The sequence below is a fragment of the Saimiri boliviensis genome, chromosome 8 (assembly GCF_048565385.1).
Source record: "Saimiri boliviensis isolate mSaiBol1 chromosome 8, mSaiBol1.pri, whole genome shotgun sequence".
Taxonomy (NCBI): Eukaryota; Metazoa; Chordata; class Mammalia; order Primates; family Cebidae; genus Saimiri; species Saimiri boliviensis.
This window is the reverse complement of record NC_133456.1, coordinates 3,310,391-3,333,378: the sequence shown is the minus strand read 5'-3', so window position 1 is coordinate 3,333,378 and position 22,988 is coordinate 3,310,391. Positions and strand designations below refer to the sequence as shown.

The 22,988-nt window shown below is 40.0% G+C and overlaps 1 protein-coding gene and 2 pseudogenes across 15 annotated transcripts in view; 1 reads left to right on the top strand and 2 right to left on the bottom strand.

The window, feature by feature from the left end:
* Positions 1-22,988, top strand: part of SENP7 (SUMO specific peptidase 7) — a 216,935-nt gene that overhangs the window by 51,856 nt on the left and 142,091 nt on the right. The gene's annotated exons all lie outside the window — the stretch shown is intronic.
* Positions 1,629-4,006, bottom strand: LOC101028921 (heterogeneous nuclear ribonucleoprotein A3 pseudogene; annotated as a pseudogene).
* On the bottom strand, positions 4,943-6,433 carry LOC120367154 (elongation factor 1-alpha 1 pseudogene; annotated as a pseudogene).

The window sequence follows — 22,988 nt, the reverse complement described above, 5'->3', positions numbered from 1 at the left end:
AGGACTCCACCCACATGACCTCATTCAACCCTTTGAAGGCCCTTTCTCTGCATACAGTCACATTGGGAGTTGGGGCTTCAACATATGAATTCTGGAGAATACAATTTAGTCTATAACTGTAGTGTTCATTTAGGATACATAGAATATATAACACATTTTAAGTTATCTTAAATATATGTATTGCATGTTACAAGAAAAATTAACCATTATTTATTTATTTATTTATTTATTTCAAGGCAGGGTCTTGCTCTGTCACCAGGCTGGAGTGCTCTGATGTACTCATGGCTCGCTGCAGCCTCAGCCTCCCAGGATCAAGCTGTCCTCCCACCTTAGCCTCCTGAGTAGTTGAGATTACAGGCACATGTCACCATGCTTGGCTAGTTTCTAACATTTTTTTGTAGAGACAGAGTTTTGCTGTATTGCTCAGGTGATCCTCTTGCCTCAGCCTCCCGAAGTGCTGGGATTACAGGCATGAGCCCCTGAACTTGGGCCTATTAACCACTTTTTTTCGAGACAGAGTTTCACTCTTGTTGCCCAGGCTGGAGTGCAATGGCACGATCTTGGCTTACTGCAACCTCTGCCTCCCCGGTCCAAGTGATTCTCCTTCTTCAGTCTTCCGAGTAGCTGGGATTACAGGCATGCACCACCACACTTGGCTAATTTTGTATTTTTAGTAGAGATGAGGTTTCACCATGTTGGTCAGGCTGATCTTGAACTCCTGACCTCAGGTGATCTGCCTGCCTTGGCCTCCCAAAGTGCTGGGATTGCAGGCATGAGCCACCGTGTCTGGCCTCCTATTAAACATTTTTAAAACTTGTTTTTTTTATTATTTATTTATTTACTTATTTTTAGAATTTGTTCTGCTTAAAGAACTTGTTCTTAGAGGAGAGATTTGTCTTCAGTACTTGTTACTATGGACAAATTAGTGTAAGAGGACAAAAGTAGTGTAAGAGAACATTTAGAAATTTTGTTATTAAATAATACATTTGTTAGTTTGTATTGGATACAAAGAGTACATAAAAAGGGAGACAATAAAGGAGACCAGGTGCGGTCAGTTGTGGAGACCCCAACCCAGGAGGCGCTGAAGGAATTAAGAAACAGAAACAAAGATAGAGTGCAAAAGTGGGAATCAGAGTGGGACATCAGGGGACTGACAGCATTTCCGGCTGAAAGCCCAGAGCAGACTCTGACCCATGTATTTATTCTTTGTGAATAAGTGATTATTTTTAATGAGCAGGCGTTCTATGTATTTTTTTTAAATTCCTTAATTTTTTATTCCTGGTACCACTACCACAATATACAGGGCAATATACCTGATGTAATGAAAAGAAAAAGAAAAAGACAAAGCCACAAGAGATAAAAGACCTCAGGAATATACATCGAATTGACACTACATTGCATTAATCAATAGCTGCACTTTTTGCATACTGTGGCTATGACAGTCCTGAACAAGAAGAGTTTCCTGTTCAAGCTGCAGTAACTTTTCTGACTATGGATCATCGCTCCTTCTGTGGCAGATTTTTACAGTTCCTCTAATGCGTTTGGGACAACTGTCTCAAAGTAACCTACAGATTTCCTGACAACTTCTCACTCTCTCTCCTAAGAACTGTAGCCCTTTTCTGCTGTTTTCACAATCTTCTGCTACCACATCCACCACTTCCATCACCAGATCCATAACCACTGCCAAAGGGACTGCCCAAGCTTCTTCCACCAAAACTTACACCTTTCATGGGTCCATAATTTGATTGCTGTTGTCCACTGTAATTTCCAAAATCATTACAGTTCCCACCACCACCGTAGTTATCACTGCCAAAATTTCCTCCTTCATTGTAACCATTCTCCACCACCGCCACCATGTCCACCACCTTGGTTTCTGTATCCTGGTCCACCACCACCATAGCCCCCTCTACCACTATAACCAGCACCCCCGCCATAGTTGCCACCATCACCTTCAACTCCACTATGTCCCCCATCACCTCCTCCGTAACCACCTCTGCGGCCACCACCTCCACCACCACAACCTCCTCTTCCACCAAAGTTTCCACCGTGGCCAAAATTACCTCCACCACCTCCAAACTTTCCTCTGTGACCCATAAAATTGCCAGATTCACCTCCACAACCTCTCTGGGATGCAGCAGACCGCATCTCTTGTTTAGAAAGGGCCTTTTTCACTGCACAATTATGCCCATTAATAGTGTGGTAATTCTGAACAGGAGTTTTATCAACTGTATCATGATCATCAAAAGTCACAAAAGCGGCCAGGTGCGGTGGCTCACGCCTGTAATCCCAGCATTTTGGGAGGCTGAGGCGGGTGGATCACGAGGTCAAGAGATCGAGACCATCCTGGTTAACATGATGAAACCCCGTCTCTACTAAAAATACAAAAAATCAGCTGGGCTTGGTGGCTCGTGCCTGTAATCCCAGCTACTCAGGAGGCTGAGGCAGGAGAATTGCCTGAACCCAGGAGGCGGAGGTTGTCGTGAGCCGAGATCGCGCCATTGCACTCCAGCCTGGGTAACAAGAGTGAAACTCCGTCTCAACAACAACAACAACAAAAAGTCACAAAAGCAAATCCTCTCTTTTTTCCACTCTGCCTGTCTTCCTAACTTCTATGGTTTCAATCTTGCCATACTTTTCAAAGTAGTCTCTCAAATTATACTCTTCTGTATCTTCTTTCATACCACCAATAAAAATTTTCTTCACCGTTAGATGGGCTCCAGGCTTTACAGAATCCTGTCTAGGAACAGCTCTCTCTGGTTCCACTACACACCCATCAGCTTTGTGTGGTCGAGCACACATTGCTGCATCCACCTCTTCAACACAAGAATAAGTCACAAAACCAAAGCCCTTGGAACATTTTGTTCGGGGATCTGAGTGTGCCTCATTTCTCAAAATGTTCTCTTAAATGATCTGTAGTTTCAAAGCTAAGACCAATAAACAGTTTTCTCAACTGCTCTCGTTCCTTTGTATCATGGCCCTCCATTTTGAGACTGGACTTGCGTCTTCCAACTTGAGTTCAATCTCTCTCTGTTTTTTCATAGAATAAAGATAAACTAGGCAAGCAGCTAGTGCCTGTTCACTACTAATTAAAAGTAAACTAGAAAGCATTCTTTACGAGGGAGAAATGGGGGCAGAGTCATGTATCCTGTGTTTGAAGAACTGGTTTAACTAGTGCGTGACTGGTATATATTGTTTACCGTTCTATCACACCCTGAGCAGTTTTCTGCCTGGGGATGGCTTGGTGTTCCTTGCCATCATTTCTTAGTAAATGATATATAATCCATCACACACATCAAGACCTGTTCCCATCAACCGGGTGAGTTCTATTTACTTGAAAAGAAAATAATACATTTGCATAAGGTTAGAAATTTGGGCTGTGTAGAAAGGTACAAGGTGGGCTGGTTGTGGTGGCTCACACCCGTTATCCTAGCACTTTGAGAGGCTGAGGTGGGAGGATCCCTTGAGCCCAGGAGTTGGGGACCAGCCTGGGAAATATAGCAAGATCTTGTTTCTACTAAAAATTAAAAAACAAGCTAGATGTAGTTGTGTGCACCTGTAGTTCCAGCTACTCAGGAGGCTGAGGTGGGAAGATTTCTTGAGCTCAGGAGTTCAAGATTGAAGTGAGCTATGATTGTGCCACTGTACTCCAGCCTGGGCAACAGTGAGACCCTGTCTCAAAAACAGACACACACACACACACACACACACACACACACGCACGCACGTTAGATGAAGCAAATAAAATCTCTTTCTGTCCTTTTTTTTCTAAAGGCAACCACTATTAATGAGTTTTTTTCATTTATTTCAAGAAAAAAATGCATTTATATTGTTTTGATATTTGCAAAAGTTAAGTGATACTTTTGGGAAATTGGCATCCTGTTTGAGATTGGAAGTGGCACATGTTAGGCTTACTGTGCTCTGTGGTTGGCTTAATGTTCACTATATTTGGTAAATATTTGCTCATACTTTGTGTCATGTTTGAGGCTGTGCAGGTATCTCGCTGCATTTCCGCTACCCAACTTTTTTTATTGTTGTTTTTAGTGACTGTCAATGGAAGAAAAAGGAATAAATGCCCCTTTCCATAGTCTTTAGCAGAATTTTAACTCATTTGTTTGTTTGGGATTTTTATTGACCTGTAGTTAGTTACATTAAACAGGCAATCTTTTTTTGTGTGTGTGTGTGTGGCAGAGTCTCGATCTGTCACCAGGCGCCAGGCTGCAGTGCGGTGGCGCGATCTCAGCTCACTGCAACCTCCGCCTCCCGGGTTTAAGCCATTCTCCTGCCTCAGCCTCCCGGACAGGCAACCTGAAGTATTAAATTGGATGAGCTTTGACTAGAGTAACGTACGCAGCAAACATCCCGATCATGAAATAGAGCGTTGTCATACTCCAGAGATTTTCCTTGTATTTTTAAAAAATTAAAAAATATCTTTTTAATGAATTCATTTTTCTTCTTTATGTGACTCAAGTATATGACTCAACCACCGTGTCTTTCCGCATCTGTTGCCTGCACCTGCACCTGGATTCTGGCAGCCATTCTTCTGTTTGCTGTTTCCATAGTTTTGCCTGCTCTTACACTTCATAAAAATGGAATCATATCATATGTGCTCTCTTGTGTTTGGTTTCTTTTTATTCAGTATAATATTGCTAACATTTATCCATATTTTACATCTATCAGTGGTTTCTTTTTATTGCTCTGTAAAATCCCATTATGTGAATATACCATGGTTTTTTTTTTTTTCTTTCCTCATTACACTTTTTTAATGGGTCTCAAAATTCTGTGACAAATTTTTGGTCAAGTTGTTTCCATTAAAAAGTACTGATTTTAAAAACTAATAACTTAAAACTGCCACAAGCAAAAAAGACAACCAAAGTGGTCCACAAAACATTCTTTCTTTCTGAAGGTTTTACGATGCACTGTTATCATTAACCAGTCTTTTACTACGAAACTTAAATGGCCAATTGAAACAAACAGTTCTGAGACCGTTCTTCCTCCACCACTGATTAAGGCTGAGGTGGCAGGTATTAGGGATAATATTCATTTAGCCTTCTGAGCTTTCTGGGCAGACTTGGTGACCTTGCCAGCTCCAGCAGCCTTCTTGTCCACTGCTTTGACGACAGCCACGGCAACTGTCTGTCTCATATCACGGATAGCCAAGAGAGGTGGATAGTGTGAGAAGCCCTCAATGCACATGGGCTTGCCAGGAACTGTATCAACGATGGCAGCATCACCAGACTTCAAGAATTTAGGGCTATCTTCCAGCCTTTTACCAGAGCAGCGGTCGATCTTTTCCTTCAGCTCAGCAAACTTGCAGGCAATGTGAGCTGTGTGGCAATCCAGTACAGGGGCATAGCCAGCTCTGATTTGGCCTGGATGGTTCAGGATAATCACCTGAGCAGTGAAGCCAGCTGCTTCCATTGGTGGGTCGTTCTTGCTGTCACCAGCAACGTTGCCACGACGAACATCCTTGACAGACACATTCTTGACATTGAAGCCCACATTGCCCCCAGGAAGAGCTTCACTCAAAGCTTCATGGTGCATTTCAACAGATTTCACTTCAGTTGTAACGTTGACTGGAGCAAAGGTGACCACCATACCAGGTTTGAGAACACAAGTCTCCACTCGGCCAACAGGAACAGTACCGATACACCAATTTTATAGACATCCTGGAGAGGCAGGCGCAAGGGCTTATCAGTTGGACGAGTTGGTGGTAGGATGCAGTCCAGAGCCTCAAGCAGCGTGGTCCCACTGGCATTGCCATCCTTACGGGTGACTTTTCAACCCTTGAACCAAGGCATGTTAGTACTTGGCTCCAGCACGTTGTCACCATTCCAACCAGAAATTGGCACAAATGCTACTGTGTCGGGGTTGTAGCCAATTTTCTTAATGTAAGTGCTGATTTCCTTAACGATTTCCTCATATCTCTTCTGGCTGTAGGGTGGCTCAGTGGAATCCATTTTGTTAACACCAATAATAAGTTGTTTCACATCTAGTGTGTAAGCCAGGAGGGCATGCTCTCGGGTCTGCACGTTCTTGGAGATACCAGCTTCAAATTCACCAACACCAGCAGTGACAATCAGGACGGCACAGTCAGCCTGAGATGTCCCTGTAGTCATGTTTTTGATGAAGTCTCTGTGTCCTGGACATCAATGATAGTCACGTAGTACTTGCTAGTCTCGAATTTCCGCAAGGAGATATCAATGGTGATACCACGTTCACGCTCGGCTTTCAGTTTATCCAAGACCCAGGCATACTTGAAGGAGCCCTTTCCCATCTCAGCAGCCTCCTTTTCAAATTTTTCAGTGGTTCTTTTGTCAATGCCACCGCATTTGTAGATTAGATGGCCAGTAGTGGTGGACTTGCCGGAATCTACATGTCCAATGACGGCAATGTTGATATGAGTCTTGTCCTTTCCCATTTTGGCTTTTAAGGGTAGTCTTCACGACACCTATGTTCTGGTGGCAAACCCGTTGCGGAAAAGCTACCATGGTTTATCTAATTCTCTACTGATTGACTTTTGGGCTTGGTTTTAATTTGTATTTTCGTGATGACTAATGATGTTAAGAACATTTTCTGTGGTTGTTGGGTGGAGTGTTCTATAGATGTCTGTTAGGTCCAGTTAATCAACTGAGATTAAGTGACAGTCTCTTTGTTAGTTTTCTGCCTCAGTGATCTGTCTAATGTTGTCAGTGGGGTGTTGAAGTCTTTCACTATTGTTAAGTGGCTGCCTAAGTATTTGTAGGTCAAGGAAAACTTGTTTTATGAAACTGGGTGTAACAATGGTGGGTGCATATATAGTTAGATAGGTAAGTGTTTTTGTTGGATTTTTCCATTTATCAGTAGGTAGTACCCATCTTTGTCCTTCTTAATTGTTACTTGTTTAAAGTCTGTTTTATCTGATATAAGAAGAGTGACTCCTGCTCTTTTTTGTTTTCTATTTGGATGGTAAATCTGTCTCTATCCCTGTAGTTTGAGCCTACGGGTGTTGTTACACATGAGGTGGGTATCTTGAAGGTAGCAGATGGTTGGGTTCTGTCTTTTTATCCACCTTGACACTCCATGTCTTTTAAGAGGGACATTTAGCCATTTATACTCAGGATTAGTATTGATAAGTGAGATTTTGATCCCATCATGTTGGTTGTTTTATAGACTTGATTGTATAGTTGCTTTTTAGTGTCTGTGGGCTATGTGCTTAAGTGTGTTTTTGTGGTAGTAGGTGTCACTCTTCTGATTCCATGTTTAGTGCTCCCTTAAGGACCTCTGTAAGGCTGGTGCAGTTGAAACAAATTCCCTTAGTATTGGCTTGCCTGAGAAGGATTTTCTCTTTCACTTATGAATATTAGATTATTTCTCTTTCACTTATGATCCCTTTTTGATGGGATTGTTTGTTTTTTCTTACTGATTTGTTTGAATTCATTGTAGATTTGGGATATTAGTCCTTTGTCAGATGTATAGATTGTAAAGATTTTTTCCTACTCTGTGGGTTGTCTGTTTACTCTGCTGACTGTTCCTTTTGGCATGCAAAAACTCTTTAGTTTAATTAGGTCTCAGATATTTATCTTTGTTTTTATTGCATTTGCTTTTGGGTTCTTGGTTCATGAAATCCTTACTTAAGCCAATGAATGGTTTTTCCAGTGTTATCTTCTAGGATTTTTATGGTTTCAGGTCTTAGGCTTAAGTCTTTAATCCATCTTGGGTTGATTTTTGTATAAGGTGAGAGATGAGGATCCGATAACATTCTTCTACATGTGGCTAGCCAGTTATCCCAGCACCATTTGTTGAAAATGGTGTCCTTTCCACACTTTATGTTTTTGTTGCTTTGTTGAAGATCAGTTGGCTGTAAATATTTGGTTTTATTTCTGGGTTCTGTATTCTGTTCCATTGGTGTATGTGCCTATTTTTGTACTAGTACCATGCTGCTTTGGTGACTATGGTCTTATAGTTTGAAATCAGGTAGTGTGATGTCTCTAGATTTGTTCTTTTTGCTTAGTGTTGCTTTGGCTATGCGGGCCCTTTTTTGGTTCCATATGAATTTTAGAATTTTTTTTTTCTGATTCTGTGAGGAATGATGGTGGTATTTTGATGAGGATTGAATTGAATATGTAGATTGCTTTTGGCAATATGGTCGTTTTCACAATATTGATTGTACCCATGTGTGAGTATGGGATGTGTTTCCATTTGTTGGTGTCATCTGTGATTTCTTTCAGCAGTGTTTTTTAGTTTTCCTTGTAAAGGTCTTTTGACTCCTTGGTTAGGTATATTTCTAAGTATTTTATTTTTTGCAGCTATTGTAAAAAGAGTTGAGTTATTGATTTGATTGTCTGCTTGGTCGTTGTTGTTATATAGAAGAGCTACTGATTGTGTACATTAATCTTATATCTGAAAACTTGCTGAATTCTTTTATCAGTTCTAGGAGCTTTCTGGAGGAGTCCTTAGGGCTTTCAAGGTAAATGATCATATCGTCAGCAAAAAGTGGCAGCTTGACTTCCTCTTTATTGATTTGGATGCCCTTTTTTCTTTCTCTTGTTGGATTGCTCTGGCCAGGACTTCCAGTACTATGTTGAGGAAGAGTGGTGACAGTGGACAGGCTTGTCTTGTTGCAGTTCTCAGAGGGAATGATTTTAACTCTTCCCCATTCAGTATTAGGTTGGGTTTGTCATATATGGTTTTTATTACATTACTGTATGTGCCTTATATGGTGATTTTGCTGAGAGTTTTAATCATAATGGGATTCTGGATTTTGTCAAATGCTTTTTCTGCATCTGTTGAGGTGATGATGAGATTTTTGTTTTTAATTCTGTTTATATGGGCTATTACATTTATTGACTTGTGTATGTTAAACCACCCCTGCATCCCTGATATGAAACCCACTTGATCATGGTAAAATTATCTTTTTGATATATTGTTGGATTCGGTTAGACAGTGTTTTGTTAAGGATTTTCCCATCTATGTTCAGCAGGGGTATTGGTCTGTAGTTTTCTTTTTTTTTTTTTTTTTTTTTGAGATGGAGTTTCGCTCTTGTTACCCAGGCTGGAGTGCAATGGTGTGATCTTGGCTCACCGCAACCTCCGCCTACTGGGTTCAAGCAATTCTCCTGCCTCAGCCTCCTGAGTACCTGGGACTACAGGCACGTGCAACCATGCCCAGATAATTTTTTTTGGTATTTTTAGTAGAGATGGGGTTTCACCATGTTGACCAGGATGGTCTCGATCTCTTGACCTTGTGATCCACCCGCGTCGGCCTCCCAAAGTGCTGGGATTACAGGCTTGAGCCACCGCGCCTGGCTTGTAGTTTTCTTTTTTTTAGTTTGTTTTGTCCTTTCCTGGTTTTGGTATTAGGGTGATACTGTCTTCATAGAACGATTTACGGAGGGTTCTTTCTTTATCTTGTGGTATAGCGTCAATAGGATTGGTACCAATTCTTCTTTGAATGTCTGGTAGAATTCTGCTGTGAATCTGTCTGGTCCTGGGCTTTTTTTTTGTTGGTAATTTTAAAATTACCATTTCAGTCTCGCTGCTTGTTATTAGTCTGTTCAGGATATCTAATTCCTGATTTGAGCTAGGAGGGTTGTATTTTTCCAGGAATGTATTCATCTCTTCTTGGTTTTCTAGTTAATGTGCATGAAGGTGTTCATAGTAGCTGTGAGTGATCTTTTGTATTTCATTGGTGTCAGTTGTAATATCCCCTGTTTCGTTTCTTAGTGAGGTTATTTGGATTTTATCTCTTCTTTTCTTGGTTAATAGTGCTAATGGTCTATCAATTTTATTTGTCTTTTCAAAGAACAAGTTTTTTGTTTCTTTTGTATTTTTGTTTGTTTGTTTGTTTCTATTTCGTTTAGTTCTGCTCTGATCTTGGTAATTTCCTTTCTTCTGCTGCATTTGGATTTGGTTTGTTCATGTGAACTAAGACCTTAGAATGTCAGTTTGTGCACTTTCACGCTTTTTGATATAAGCATTTAGGGCTGTGAGCTTTCGTCTTAGCACTGCCTTTGCTGCATCCCAGAGGTTTTCATAGGTTGTATCGTTATTGCCATTCAGTTTGAAGAATTTTTAAATTTCTGTCTTGATTTCATTTTTGACCCATTGCTTATTCAGGAGCAGGTTATTTAATTTTCATGTATTTGCAGGGTTCTGAAAGTTCCTTTTGTAGTTGATTTCCAGTTTTATTCCACTGTGGTCTGAGAGAGTGCTTGATAAAATTTCAGTTTTCTTAAATTTACTGAGGCTCGTTTTATGGCCTATCATACGGTCTGTCTTGGAGAAAGTTTCATGCACATTTGAATAGAAGGTGTATTCTGTGATTGTTGCATGAAATGTTCTCTTTCTCTGTATATATCTGGTAAGTCCATTTGTTCCAAGGTATGGTTTAAATCCGTTGTTTCTTTGTTGACTTTCTGTCTTCATGACCTGTATAGTGCTGTCAGTGGAGTACTAAAGTCCCCTACTATTATTGTGTTGCTGTCTTTCTCATTTCTTAGGTTTATTAGTAATTGTTTTATAAATTTGAGGCCTCAGTGTTAGGTGTGTATATGTTTAGGACTGTGATATTTTCTTATTGGACAAGGCCTTTTACCATTATATAATGTCCCTCTTTGTCTCTTTTAACTGCTGTGGCTTTAAAATTTTTTTGTCTGGGAATAGCTATCCCTGCTCGCTTTTGGTGTCCATTTGCATGAAATACCTTTTTCCACCCCTTTACCTTAAGTTTATGTGATTCCTTATGTGTTAGGTGACTTTCCTGAAGACAGCAGATAATTGGTGAGTCCTTATCCATTCTGCAGGTCTGTATCTTTTAAGTGGAGCATTTAGGCCCTTTACACTCAAAGTTAGTATTGAAATGTTAGGTACTATTACATTCATTGTGTTTTTTGTTGCCTGTATACTTTGGTATTTTGTTTTCGCTTTTTAACTTATGTGTTTGTTTTATAGGTCCTGCGTAATTTGTACTTTAAAGAGGTTCTGTTTTAATATATTTCCAGAATTTGTTTCAAGATACAGAGCCCCCTTTTTCGGTTCTTGTAGTGGTGGCTTAGTAATGGCAAATTCTCTCAGCATTTGCCTGTTTGAAAACATTAGGTATGTCTCCTAATGTTATCCCTCCCCAATCCCCCCACCCCCTGCTATCCCTCCCCTAGGTCCCCCCACCCCACAACAGGCCCCAGTGTGCGATGTTCCCCTCCCTGTGTCCATGTGTTCTCATTGTTCAACACCCACTTATGAGTGAGAACGTGTGGTTTTTGGTTTTCTGTTCTTGTGTCAGTTTGCTGAGAATGATGGTTTCCAGCTTCATCCATGTCCCTGCAAATGACATGAACTCATCCTTTTTTATGACTGCCTAGTATTCCATGGTGTATATGTGCCACATTTTCTTTATCCAGTCTATCACTGATGGGCATTTGGGTTGGTTCCAAGTCTTTGCTATTGTGAACAGTCCTGCAGTGAACATATGTAGGCATGTGTCTTTAAAGTAGAATGATTTATAATTCTTTGGGTATATAAGCAGTAATGGGATTGCTGGGTCAATTGGTATTTCTATTTCTAGATCCTTGAGAAATCGTCACACTGCCTTCCACAATGGTTGAACTAATTTACACTCCCACCAACAGTGTAAAAGTGTTCCTATTTCTCCACATCCTCTTCAGCATCTATTGTTTCCTGACTTTTTAATGATTGCCATTCTCTACTGGTGTGAGATGGTATCTCACTGTGGTTTTGATGTGCATTTCTCTAATGACCAGTGATGAGCTTTTTCTTCATATGTTTGTTGGCCGCATACATGTCTCTTCTCCTTTGCTCATGAAGCTTAGTTTGGCTGGATATTAAATTCTGGGTTGAAATTCTTTTCTTTAAGAATGTTGAATCTTGGCCCCCACTCTCTTCTGGCTTATAGGATTTCTGCTACAAGATTTGCTGTTAGTCTAATGGGCTTCCCTTTTTCTGTGGATAACCTGACCTTTCCCTCTGGCTGCTCTTAACATTTTTTCCTTCATTTCAGCCTTGGCAAATATGATGATTATGTGTCTTGGGTTTGCTCTTCTTGAGCAGAATCTTTGTGGCGTTCTCTGTATTTTCTGAATTAGAATGTTGGCCTGTCTTGGTATCTTGGGGACGTTCTCCTGGATAATATCCTTAAGTGTGTTTTCCAGCTTGATTCCATTCTCCCCATCCCTTTCAGGTACACCAGTCAAACGTAGGTTTGGTCTTTTCACATAGTCCCATATTTTTTGGAGCCTATGTTCATTGCTTTTCATCCTTTTTTCTCTAATCTTGTCTTCATGCTTTATTTCATTAAGTTGATCTTCAATCACGGATGTCCTTTCTTCTGCTTGATTGATTTAGCTATTGATACTTGTGTATGCTTCACGAAGTTCTCATGCTGTGTTTTTCAGCTCCATCAGGTCATTTATGTTCTCTAAACTAGTTATTCTAGCTAGCAGTTTCTGTGATCTTTTACTAAGGTTTTTAGCTTCCTTGCATTTGATTAGAACATGTTCCTTTTGTGTAGAGGAGTTTGTTATTACCTGCCTTCTGAAGCCTATTTCTGTCAAGTTGTCAAACTCATTCTCTGTCCAGTTGTGTTCCCTTACTGGCAGGGAGTTGTGTTCCCTTACTGGCAGGGAGTTGTGTTCCTTTGGAGGAGAGGAGGCATTCTGGTTTTTGGAATTTTCAGTCTTTTGCTCTGGTATTTCCTCATCTTTGTGGATTTGTCTTCCTTTGGTCTTTGATGTTGGTTAGCTTTGGATGGAGTTTCTGTGTGGACGTACTTTTGGTTGATGATGATATTCCTTTCTGTTTGTTAGTTTTCCTTCTAAGTCAGCCCCTCTGCTGCAGGTCTGCTGTGGTTTGCTGGAGGTCCACTCCAGACTCTGTTTGCCTGTATCAGCAGTGGAGGCTGCAGAACAGTAAAGACTGCTGCCTGTTTCCTCTGGAAGCTTTGTCCCAGAAGGTCATCTGCCAGATGCCTGCTGGAGCTTTCCTATATGAGGTTTCTGTTGACCCCTGCTGGGAGGTGTCTCCCAGTCAGGAGGCAGCGGAGTCAGAGACCCTCTTGAAGAGGCAGTCTGTCCCTTAGCAGAGCTCTAGCACTGTGCTGGGAGATCTGCTGCTGTGTTCAGAGCCGGTGGCAGGAACATTTAAGTCTGCTGAAGCTGCACCCACATTTGCCACTTCTCTCAGGTGCTCTGTCCCAGAGAGATAAGAGTTTGATTTATAAGCCCCTGACTGGAGCTGCTGCCTTTTTTCTTTTTCTTTCTTTCTTTCTTTTTTTTTTCAAGAGATGTCCTGCACAGAAAGGGGGACTCTAGCCAGGCAGTCTGGCTACCGCATCTTCGCTGAGCTGTGGTGGGCTCTGCCCAGTTCAAACTCTGGCAGCTTTGTTTACACTGTGAGGGAGAAACCATCTACTCTAGCTTCAGTAATGGGGTATGCCCCTCCCTCCACCAAGCTCAAGCATCCCAGGTTGACTTCAGACTGCTGTGCTGGCAGCGAGAATTTCAAGCCAATGGATCTTAAATTGCTGGGCGCCATGGGGGTGGGATCCACTGAGCTAGACCAGTTGGCTTCCCAGCTTCAGCCCCCTTTCCATGGGAGCTACAGGTGCCAATGGGGTATGGAAAAAAAATTCCTGTAGCTAGCTCAGAGTCTACCCAAATGGCTGCCCAGTTTGTACTTGAAACATAGGGCCCTGGTGGCGTAGGCACTCATGGGAATCTCCTGGTTTGCAGGTTTCAAAGACTGAGGGAAAGGTATAGTATCTGGGCTGGAGTGCACAGTTCCTTACAGCACAGTCCCTCACAGCTTCCCTTGGGTAGGGGAGGGAGTTTTCTGACCCCTTGCCCAGGTGAGGCGACACCCCACCCTGCTTTGGCTCATTCTTTGTGGGCTGCACTCCCTGTCTAATCAGTCCCGTTGATATGAGCTGGGTACCTCAGTCAGAAATGCAGCAATCACTTGCCTTCTGCATTGATCTCACTGGGAGCTGCAGACTGGAGCTGTTCCTCTTCGACCATCTTGCCTGGAACTCCCCGTATTTTCTTTATCCATTTGTCCATTGATGGGCAGTTTGGTTGGTTCCATATTGTTGTGAGTAGTGCTGCAGCAAACATGGTAGTGTATGTATCCTCTTGAAATACTGTTTTCCCTTTGTTTGGATAAATTCCTAGTAGTGGGATTGCTGTATCATAGGTTAGTTCTATTTTTACGTTTTTTTTTTTTTTTTGAGAAATCTCCATACTGTTTTTCCTAATGGCTATATGAATTTACATTTCCACCAGCAGTATATGTGAGTTCCGTTTTTCCCCTGCATCCTCACTAGCACCTGTTAACTATTTTTTTGTCTTTCTGATAATAGCCATTCTAACTGGGAAAAGGTGATACCTCATTGTGGTTTTGATTTACATTTACCTAATGATTAGTGATGTTGAGCATTTTTTTCATGTACCTCTTGGCCATTTGAATGTCTTTTTGTAAGAGATATCTATTCATGCCCTTTGCTCACTGTTTAATTTTTGAGTTTTTTTGTGTATTCTGCACATTGGTCCCCTGTCAGGTGAGTATTTTGCAAATATTTTCTCCTGTTCTTTTTTTTCTTTTTGTAAGACAAACTTTAGGAATTTATTCACCTTTGATATTTGTGGTATCTTTACAAATAAGAGTTGTTTCTAATAATATATCATCTCATCAGTATTCTATGTTAAGAAGCTTATATTTTGTTTTAAAAAATATTTTATACAAAGAAATATTAAGCCCTAAAGTTACTTTGTGGAAGTACAGTCATATGCTTCATTGCATATCAAATAGCATTTTTAGGAATAATTTCTTTTAAGTAAAAGAAATCAATACAATTAAATAATATGCAGTTTTAGGTGTGATAACTAAGTACATGATCCTAATACTGATATCTAGTTCAATTAAAACACAGATATGTAAGCTAAAAGAGAAATATTAGTACCACAAATTATATGATCCATTTCTGTTTCCTTTGGAACTACTGCATCCAACTTTTCTACACAAAAGCAGCAAACAAAGCTTTGTGATGTTAAGAAATTTCCATGTCTCATGCAGGCTGGAGGGACATCTCACTCAGATGTGCTAAAATGGAGTTCACACCCTGGCTGAAGGGCAGACAAATAATTTAAAGTAGTGGCAACTTGTGAAAACACATGTTTTATCAGTTAATAAACATTCACCCCAGTGAATTCAATCAACTTAGTTACACAGTATAAATACTGCATATGCAGGATCTAAACTAAGAGGCACGAGAAAAGCATTCATTATTTATAAATCTACTGGTTAAAATGGTACTAATGAAGCAAAATAAAGGAGATTCTCTTTTTTTAAAATGCCTTATTTAATTTATTTTTTTATTGTACTTTAGGTTCTGGGGTACGTGTGCAGATCATGCAGAATTGTTGCATAGGTACACACATGGCAATGTGGTTTGCTGCCTCCATCTCCTTGTCATCTACATCTGGCATTTCTCCCCATGTTATCCCTCCTCCACCTCTCCAGCCCCCCGCTTTCCCTCCCTTAGCCCCCCCCACAACAGACCCAGGTATGTGATGTTCCCCTCCCTGTGTCCATGTGTTCTCATTGTTCATCACTGCCTATGAGTGAGAACACGTGGTATTTGATTTTCTGTTCTTGTGTCAGTTTGCTGAGAATGATGATTTCCAGATTCATCCATGTCCCTACAAAGGACACAAACTCATCATTTTTATGGCTGCATAGTATTCCATGGTGTATATGTGCCACATTTTCCTTGTCCAGTCTATTGTTGATGGGCATTTGTGTTGGTTCTAGGTCTTCACTATTGTAAACAGTGCCGCTATGAACATACGTGTGCATGTGTCTTTATAATAGAATGATTTATAATTCTTTGGGTATATAGCCAGTAATGGGATTGCTGGGTCAAATGGAATTTTTATTTCTAGATCCTTGAGGAAGCGCTACACTGTCTTCCACAATGGTTGAATTAGTTTACACTCCCACAAACAGTGTAAAAGTGTTCCTGTTTCTCCACATCTTCTCCAGCATCTGTTGTCTCCAGATTTTTTAATGATTGCCATTCTAATTGGTGTGAGGCAGTATCTCACTGTGGTTTTGATTTGCATTTCTGTAATAATCCGTGATGATGAGCACTTTTTCATGTTTGTTGGCCTCATGTATGTCTTCTTTTGCAAAATGTCTGTTTATATCCTTTGCCCACTTTTGGATGGGGTTTTTTTTTTTTTTTTTCTTGTAAATCTGTTTTAGTTCTTTGTAGATTCTTGATATTAGCTCTTTGTCAGATGGGTAGATTGCAAAAATTTTTTCGCATTCTATTGGTTGCTGGTTCACTGTAATAATTGTTTCTTTTGCTGTGCAGAAGCTCTTCAGTTTAATTAGATCCTGTTTGTCTATTTTGGCTTTTGTTGCCAGTGCTTTTTTGTGTTTTAGTCATGAAGTCCTTGCCTATGCATATGTTTTGATTGGTTTTGCCTAGGTTTTCTTCTAGGGTTTTTATGTTGTTAGGTCATATGTTTAAGTTTTTAATCCATCTGGAGTTAAATTTAGTGTAAGGTATCAGGAAGTGGTCCAGTTTCTGCTTTCTGCATGCTGCTAACCAGTTTTTCCAACACCATTTATTAAACAGGGAATTCTTTCTCCATTGCTTGTTTTTGTCAGGTTTGTCAAAGACTGATGGTTGTAGATGTGTGGTGTTGCTTCCGAGGCCTCTATTCTGCTCCATTGATCTATATCACTGTTTTGGTACCAGTACCATGCTGTTTTGATTACTGTAGCCTTATAATATAGTTTGAAATCAGGTAGCATGATGCCTCCGGCTTTGTTCTTTTTGCTTAGGTTTGTCGTGGCTATGCGGGCTCTTTATTCATTCCATATGAAGTTTAAGGTGTTTTTTTTCCAATTCTGTGAAGAAGGTCATTGGTAACTTTATGGGGATAGCATTGAATCTATAAATTACTTTGGGCACTATTTCCATTTTCATGATGTTGATTCTTCCTAACCATGAGCATAGAATGTTTCTCCATCTGTTTGTGTCTTCTCTTATTTTCTTGAGCAGTGGTTTGTAGTTCTCCTTGAAGAGGTCCTTTACATTCTTTGTTAGTTGTATTCCTAGGTATTTTATTCTCTTTGTAGCAATTGTGAATGGGAGTTTGCTCATGATTTGGCTCTCTGTTAATCTGTTATTGGTGTATAGAAATGCTTGTGATTTCTGCACATTGATTTTGTATCCCGAGACTTTGTGGAAGTTGCCTGTCAGTTTCAGGAGATTTGGGGCTGAGATGATAGGGTCTTCTAAATATACAATCTTATCTGCAAATAGAGACAATTTGACTTCCTCTTTCCCTAATTGAATATGCTTTTTTTTCTTGCTTGATTACTCTGGCTAGAACTTCCAATACTATATTGAATAGGAGTGGTGAGAGAGGGCATCCTTGTCTAGTGCTGGATTTCAAAGGGAATGCTTCCAGTTTTTGCCCATTCAGTATGATATTGGCTGTAGGTTTGTCATAAATTGCTTTTATTGTTTTGAGATATATTCCTTTGATACCTAGTTTATTGAGAGTTTTTAGCATAAAACGCTGTTGAATTTTGTTGAAGGCCTTCTCTGCATCTGTTGAGATAATCATGTGGTTTTGTCCTGGTTCTGTTTTTGTGGTGGATTGCATTTATAGACTTGAGTATGTTGAATCAGCCTTGCATCCCTGGAATGAAGCCTACTTGATCATGATGGATAAGCTTTTTGATGTGCTGTTGCAATCGGTTTGCCAATATTTTATTGAAGATTTTTGCATCTGTGCTCATCATGGATATTGGCCTGAAGTTTTTTTTTTGTTGTTGTTGAATATCTGCTGGGTTGTGGTGTCAGGATGACATTAGTCTCATAAAATGATTTTGGAAGGATTCCCTCTTTTTGGATTGTTCGGAATAGTTTCAGAAGGAATGGTACCAGCTCTTCTTTGTACACCTGGTAGAATTTTGGCTGTGAACCTGTCTAGACCTGGGCTTTTTTTGGTTGGTAGGCTATTAATTGCTGCCTCAACTTCAGCCCTTATTATTCGTCTATTCAAGATTTCCTGGTTTCAGCTTGGGAGGGTGCAAGTGTCCGGGAATTTATCCATTTCTTCCAGGTTTACTGGTTTATGTACATAGAGTTGTTTGTGGTAATCTCTGATGTAGTTTGTATTTTGTGGAATCTGTGGTGATGTCCCCTTTATTGCTTTTTATTGCATCTATTTGATTCTTCTCCCTTGTATTTTTTATTAATCTGGCTGGTGGTCTATTTTGTTGATCTTTTCAAAAAACAGCTACTGGATTTATTGACTTTTTGAAGGGTTTTCTATGCTTCTATTTCCTTTAGTTCTGCTCTGATATTAGTTATTGCTTGTCTTCTGCTAGCTTTTGAAATTTTTTTATCTTGCTCCTCTACCCCTTTCAATTTTTGTGATAGGGTGTCAATTTTTGATCTTTACTTGCTTCTCATGTGGGCATTTATTGCTATAAATTTCCCTGTAGACAGTGCTTTAAATGTGTCCCAGAGATTCTGGTATGTTGTGTCTTTGTTCTGGTTGGTTTCAAAGAACATCTTTATTTCTGCCTTCATTTCATTGTTTACCTAGTCAACATTCAGGAGCCCGTTGTTCAGTTTCCATGAAGTTGTATGGTTCTGAGTTAGTTTCTTAATTCTGAGTTCTAATTTGATTGCCCTGTGGTCTGAGAGATTGTTTGTTATGATTTCTGTTCTTTTGCATTTCCTGAGGAGTGATTTACTTACAATTATATGGTCAGTTTTAGAGTAGGTGCAATGCGGTGCTGAGAAAAATGCCTATTCTGTGGACTTGGGGTGGAGATTTCCGTAGATGTCTATTAGGTCAGCTTGCTTTAAATCTGAGTTCAAGTTAATTTTCTGTCTTGCTGATCTGTCTGATATTGACAGTGGAGTGTTAATGTCTCCCACTATTATTGTGTGGGAGTCTAAGTCTCTTTGTAGGTCCTTAAGAACCTGCTTTATGTACTTGGGTGCTCCTGTAATGGGTGCATGTATATTTAGGATTGTTAGCTCTTCTTGATGCCTTGAACCTTCTACCATTATGTAATGCCCTTCTTTGTCTCTTTTAATCTTTGTTGGTTAAGGTCCATTTTATCAGAGATAAGGATTGCAACTCCTGCTTTTTGGCTCTCCATTTGCTTGGTAAATCTTCCTCCTTCCCTTTATTTTTAGCCTATATGTGTCCTTGCACGTGAGATGGGTTTCCTGGATATAGCACGATGGGTCTTGACTTTTTATCCAATTTTTTTTTTTTTTTTTGAGACAGTTTCACTCTATCACCCAATCTGGAATATAGTGGCATGACCATGGGTCACTGCCTTTTCCTGGGCTTAAGGAAACTATCCTCCTGACTTAGCCTCTCGAGTAGCTAGAACTGCAGGCACATGTCATCATACCTGGCTAATTTTTATTGTTTAAAATTGTTTTGCAGAGGATGATGTCTCACAGTGGTGCTCAGGCTAGTCTTGAATTCCTGCCTTGGCCTCTCAAAGTGCTGGAACAGCCAGCATGAGACACTGCATCCAGCTGAAATCTGAGTTTTTTTGGTGAAGTTTTTAGGTTTTTCTAAATATAAGATCATATTTTTTGCAAAGAGGGACAATCCTCTTTTCCAATTTGGATCTCTTTTGTTTTTTTCTGTTGCCTCATTGCTCTGGCTAGGACTTCCATTACTATGTTGAATGAGTGGTGAATATGTGCATCCTGTTTTGTTCCGGTTCTTAGAGGGAAGTCTTTAGCTTTTCTTCATTCGCTATGATGCTAGCTGTGGATTTGTAACATATGGCGTTTATTCTGTTGAGATATGTTCCTTTTATGACTAGTTTTTTGAGCAGTTTTATCAAAAAGTGATACATTATTTTATCAGATATTTTTTGATCTCCTGAGGTGACTCCATGATTTTTATTCTTCATCCTATTGATGTGATGGGGCATGTTTATTGATTTGCATATGTTGAAGCATTCTTGCATCCCTGAATACAGTTTCACTTAGATTATGGTTTATTATCTTTTTAAAGTGCTTTCAGATTAAGTATGCTATTAATAATATTTTGTTGAGGTGTTTTGTATCTATTTTTATAAGAGATATTGGCCTGAAGATTTCTTTTTGTGTTTCCTTGTCTTCTTTTGGTATTAGCTTAGGGATGACTTCATAGAATGAGTTAGGAAGAATTTTATTATCTTCTATTGAGATTTGGTATTAATTCTTCTTTGTAAGTTTGGTAGAAATTGGCAATGACACTGTCAGGTCATGGGCTTTTCTTTTTTGGAAGCCTTTTTATTACACAATCTTTTAAATTTTCTTTAGTGACAGGGTCTTGCTCTGTTGCCCAGGGTAGAGTGCAGTGGAATGATTGTAGGTAGCTCCTTGTAACCTAGCCTAGAATTCCTGAGCTCCGGTGATCCTTCCGACTCAACCTCCTGAGCAGCAAGGACCACAGGTATGTACCACCATGGCTGGCTAATCAAAAAATTTTTTTTGGTAGAGGTGGAGTCTTGCTATATTGCCTAGGCTGTTCTCAAACTCCTGGACCCAAGCAGTCTTTTGAACTTGGCCTTCTAAAGCACTGGGATTGCAGGCATGAGCCACTGTGCCTGGTCTACTCCTTCAGTCTTGTTATTTGTTATTGGGTTGTTCAGGGTTTCTGTTTCTTTCTGGTTTAGTAGCAAGAGGTTGCATGTGTCCAGAAATTTATCTATCTTTTTCTGAGTTTGTTAGCAGGTAGTTTTTCATAGTACTCTGATAATATTTTGTATTTCTCTGTTATCAGTTAGAATGTCTCTTTTTTTCATTTCTGATTTTGTTTATTTGGGTATGTATGTATGTATATATGTTGGCCAGTCTAGCCAGTTATTCATCAAGGCCGGGCTTGATGGACAAAACAAAAACAAGGCTGGGCGCGGTGGCTGAAGCCTGTAATCCCAGCACTTTGGGAGGCCGAGGCGGGTGGATCACGAGGTCGAGAGATCGAGACCATCCTGGTCAACATGGTGAAACCGCGTCTCTACTAAAAATACAAAAAATTAGCTGGGCATGGTGGCGCGTGCCTGTAATCCCAGCTACTCAGGAGGCTGAGGCAGGAGAATTGCTTGAACCCAGGAGGCGGAGGTTGCGGTGAGCTGAGGTCACGCCATTGCACTCCAGCCTGGGTAACAAGAGTGAAACTTCGTCTCAAAAACAACAACAACAACAACAACAACAACAACAAAAACAAAAACAAAAACAAAACCTCTTTTCATTGATCCTTTGTAGCATATTTTTAGTCTCTCTGTTTTCTTTAGTTTTGGATGTTTATTTTCTTTTCTCTACTAACTTTTTCTTGTTCTGAGATGGGGATTTGCTCTGTTACCCAGGCTGGAGTGCAGTGGCATGATCTTGGCTCACTGCAACCTCCACCTCCCAGGTTCAAGTGATTCTCCTGCCTCAGTTTCCCAAGCAGCTGGGGATTACAGGCACCCACCACCATACTCAGCTAATTTTTTTATTTTTAGTAGAGATGGGTTTTCACCATGTTGGCCAGGCTGGTCTCAAACTCTGACCTCAAGTGATCTGCCTGTGTTAGCCTCCCAAAGTGCTAGGATCACAGGTGTGAGCCACCATGCTAGCTATCTGCTGATTTTGTTTTGGCTTGTTCTGACTGTTCTAGTTTTTTTTTCAGGTGTATTAATAGGTTTTTTTTTTTTTTTCTTAAAATCTTTGTACTTTTTTTTGTCATATGTATTTATTGCTATAAATTTCTCTCAAAACTGCTTTTGCAGTACCTTACAGGTTTTATATGCTGAATTTATATTTTTACTTGTTTCAAGACATTTCTTGATTTCTCTCTTAATTTCTTTCTTTACTCTGTAGTCAGTCAGGAGCATGTTGTTTAATTTCCATGTATTTGTATCATTTCCAAAGCTCTTGTTACTGGTTTCTAGCTCCTCCCACCCCCACCCTGCATTGTGGTTTGAAGATACTGATATGGTTTTGATTTTTAAAAAATTGGTGAGGTTTTAGGCAATACCATTCAGGACATAGGCATGGGCAAAGACTTAATGACTAAAACACTAGAAGTAATTTCAACAAAAGCCAAAATTGACAAATGGGATATAATTAAACAAAAGAGCTTCTACACAGCAAAAGAAACCATTGTCAGAGTAAACAGGCAAACTACAGAATGGGAGAAAATTTTTGCAATCTATTCGTCTGACAAAGGGCTAATATCCAGAATCTACAAGGAACTTAAGCAAATTTACAAGAAAAAGAACCCAACCCCATCAAAAAGTGGGCAAAAGATATGAACAGACGCTCCTCAAAAGAAGACATTTATGCAGCCAACAAACATGAAAAAAAGTTCATGATCATTGGTCATTAGAGAAATGCAAATCAAAGCGCAATGAGATACCATCTCATGCCAGTTAGAATGATGATCATTAAAAAGTCAGGAAACAACAGATGCTGGAGAGGATATGGAGAAATAGGAACACTTTTACACTGTTGGTAGGAGTGTAAATTAATTCAGCCATTGTGGAAGACAGTTTGGCGATTCCTCAAGGATCTAGAGCCAGAAATACTATTTGACCCAGCAATTCCATTACTGGTTATATATCCAAAGGATTATAAATCATTCTGCTATAAAGATGCATGCATGCACACGTATGTTTATTGTAGCATTATTTACAATAGCAGAGACTTGAAATCAACTCAAATGCCCATCAGTGATAGACTGCATAAAGAAAATATGGTACATATACACCATGGAATACTATGCAGTGATAAAAAAGAGTTCATGTCCTCTTCAGGGACATGGATGAAGCTGAGAACCATCATTCTCAGCAAACTAACACAGGAACAGAAAACCAAACACCACACATTCTCACTCATAAGTGGGAGGTGAACAATGAGAACACATGGTTACAGGGAGGGGAACATCATGCATCGGGGCCTGGTAGGGG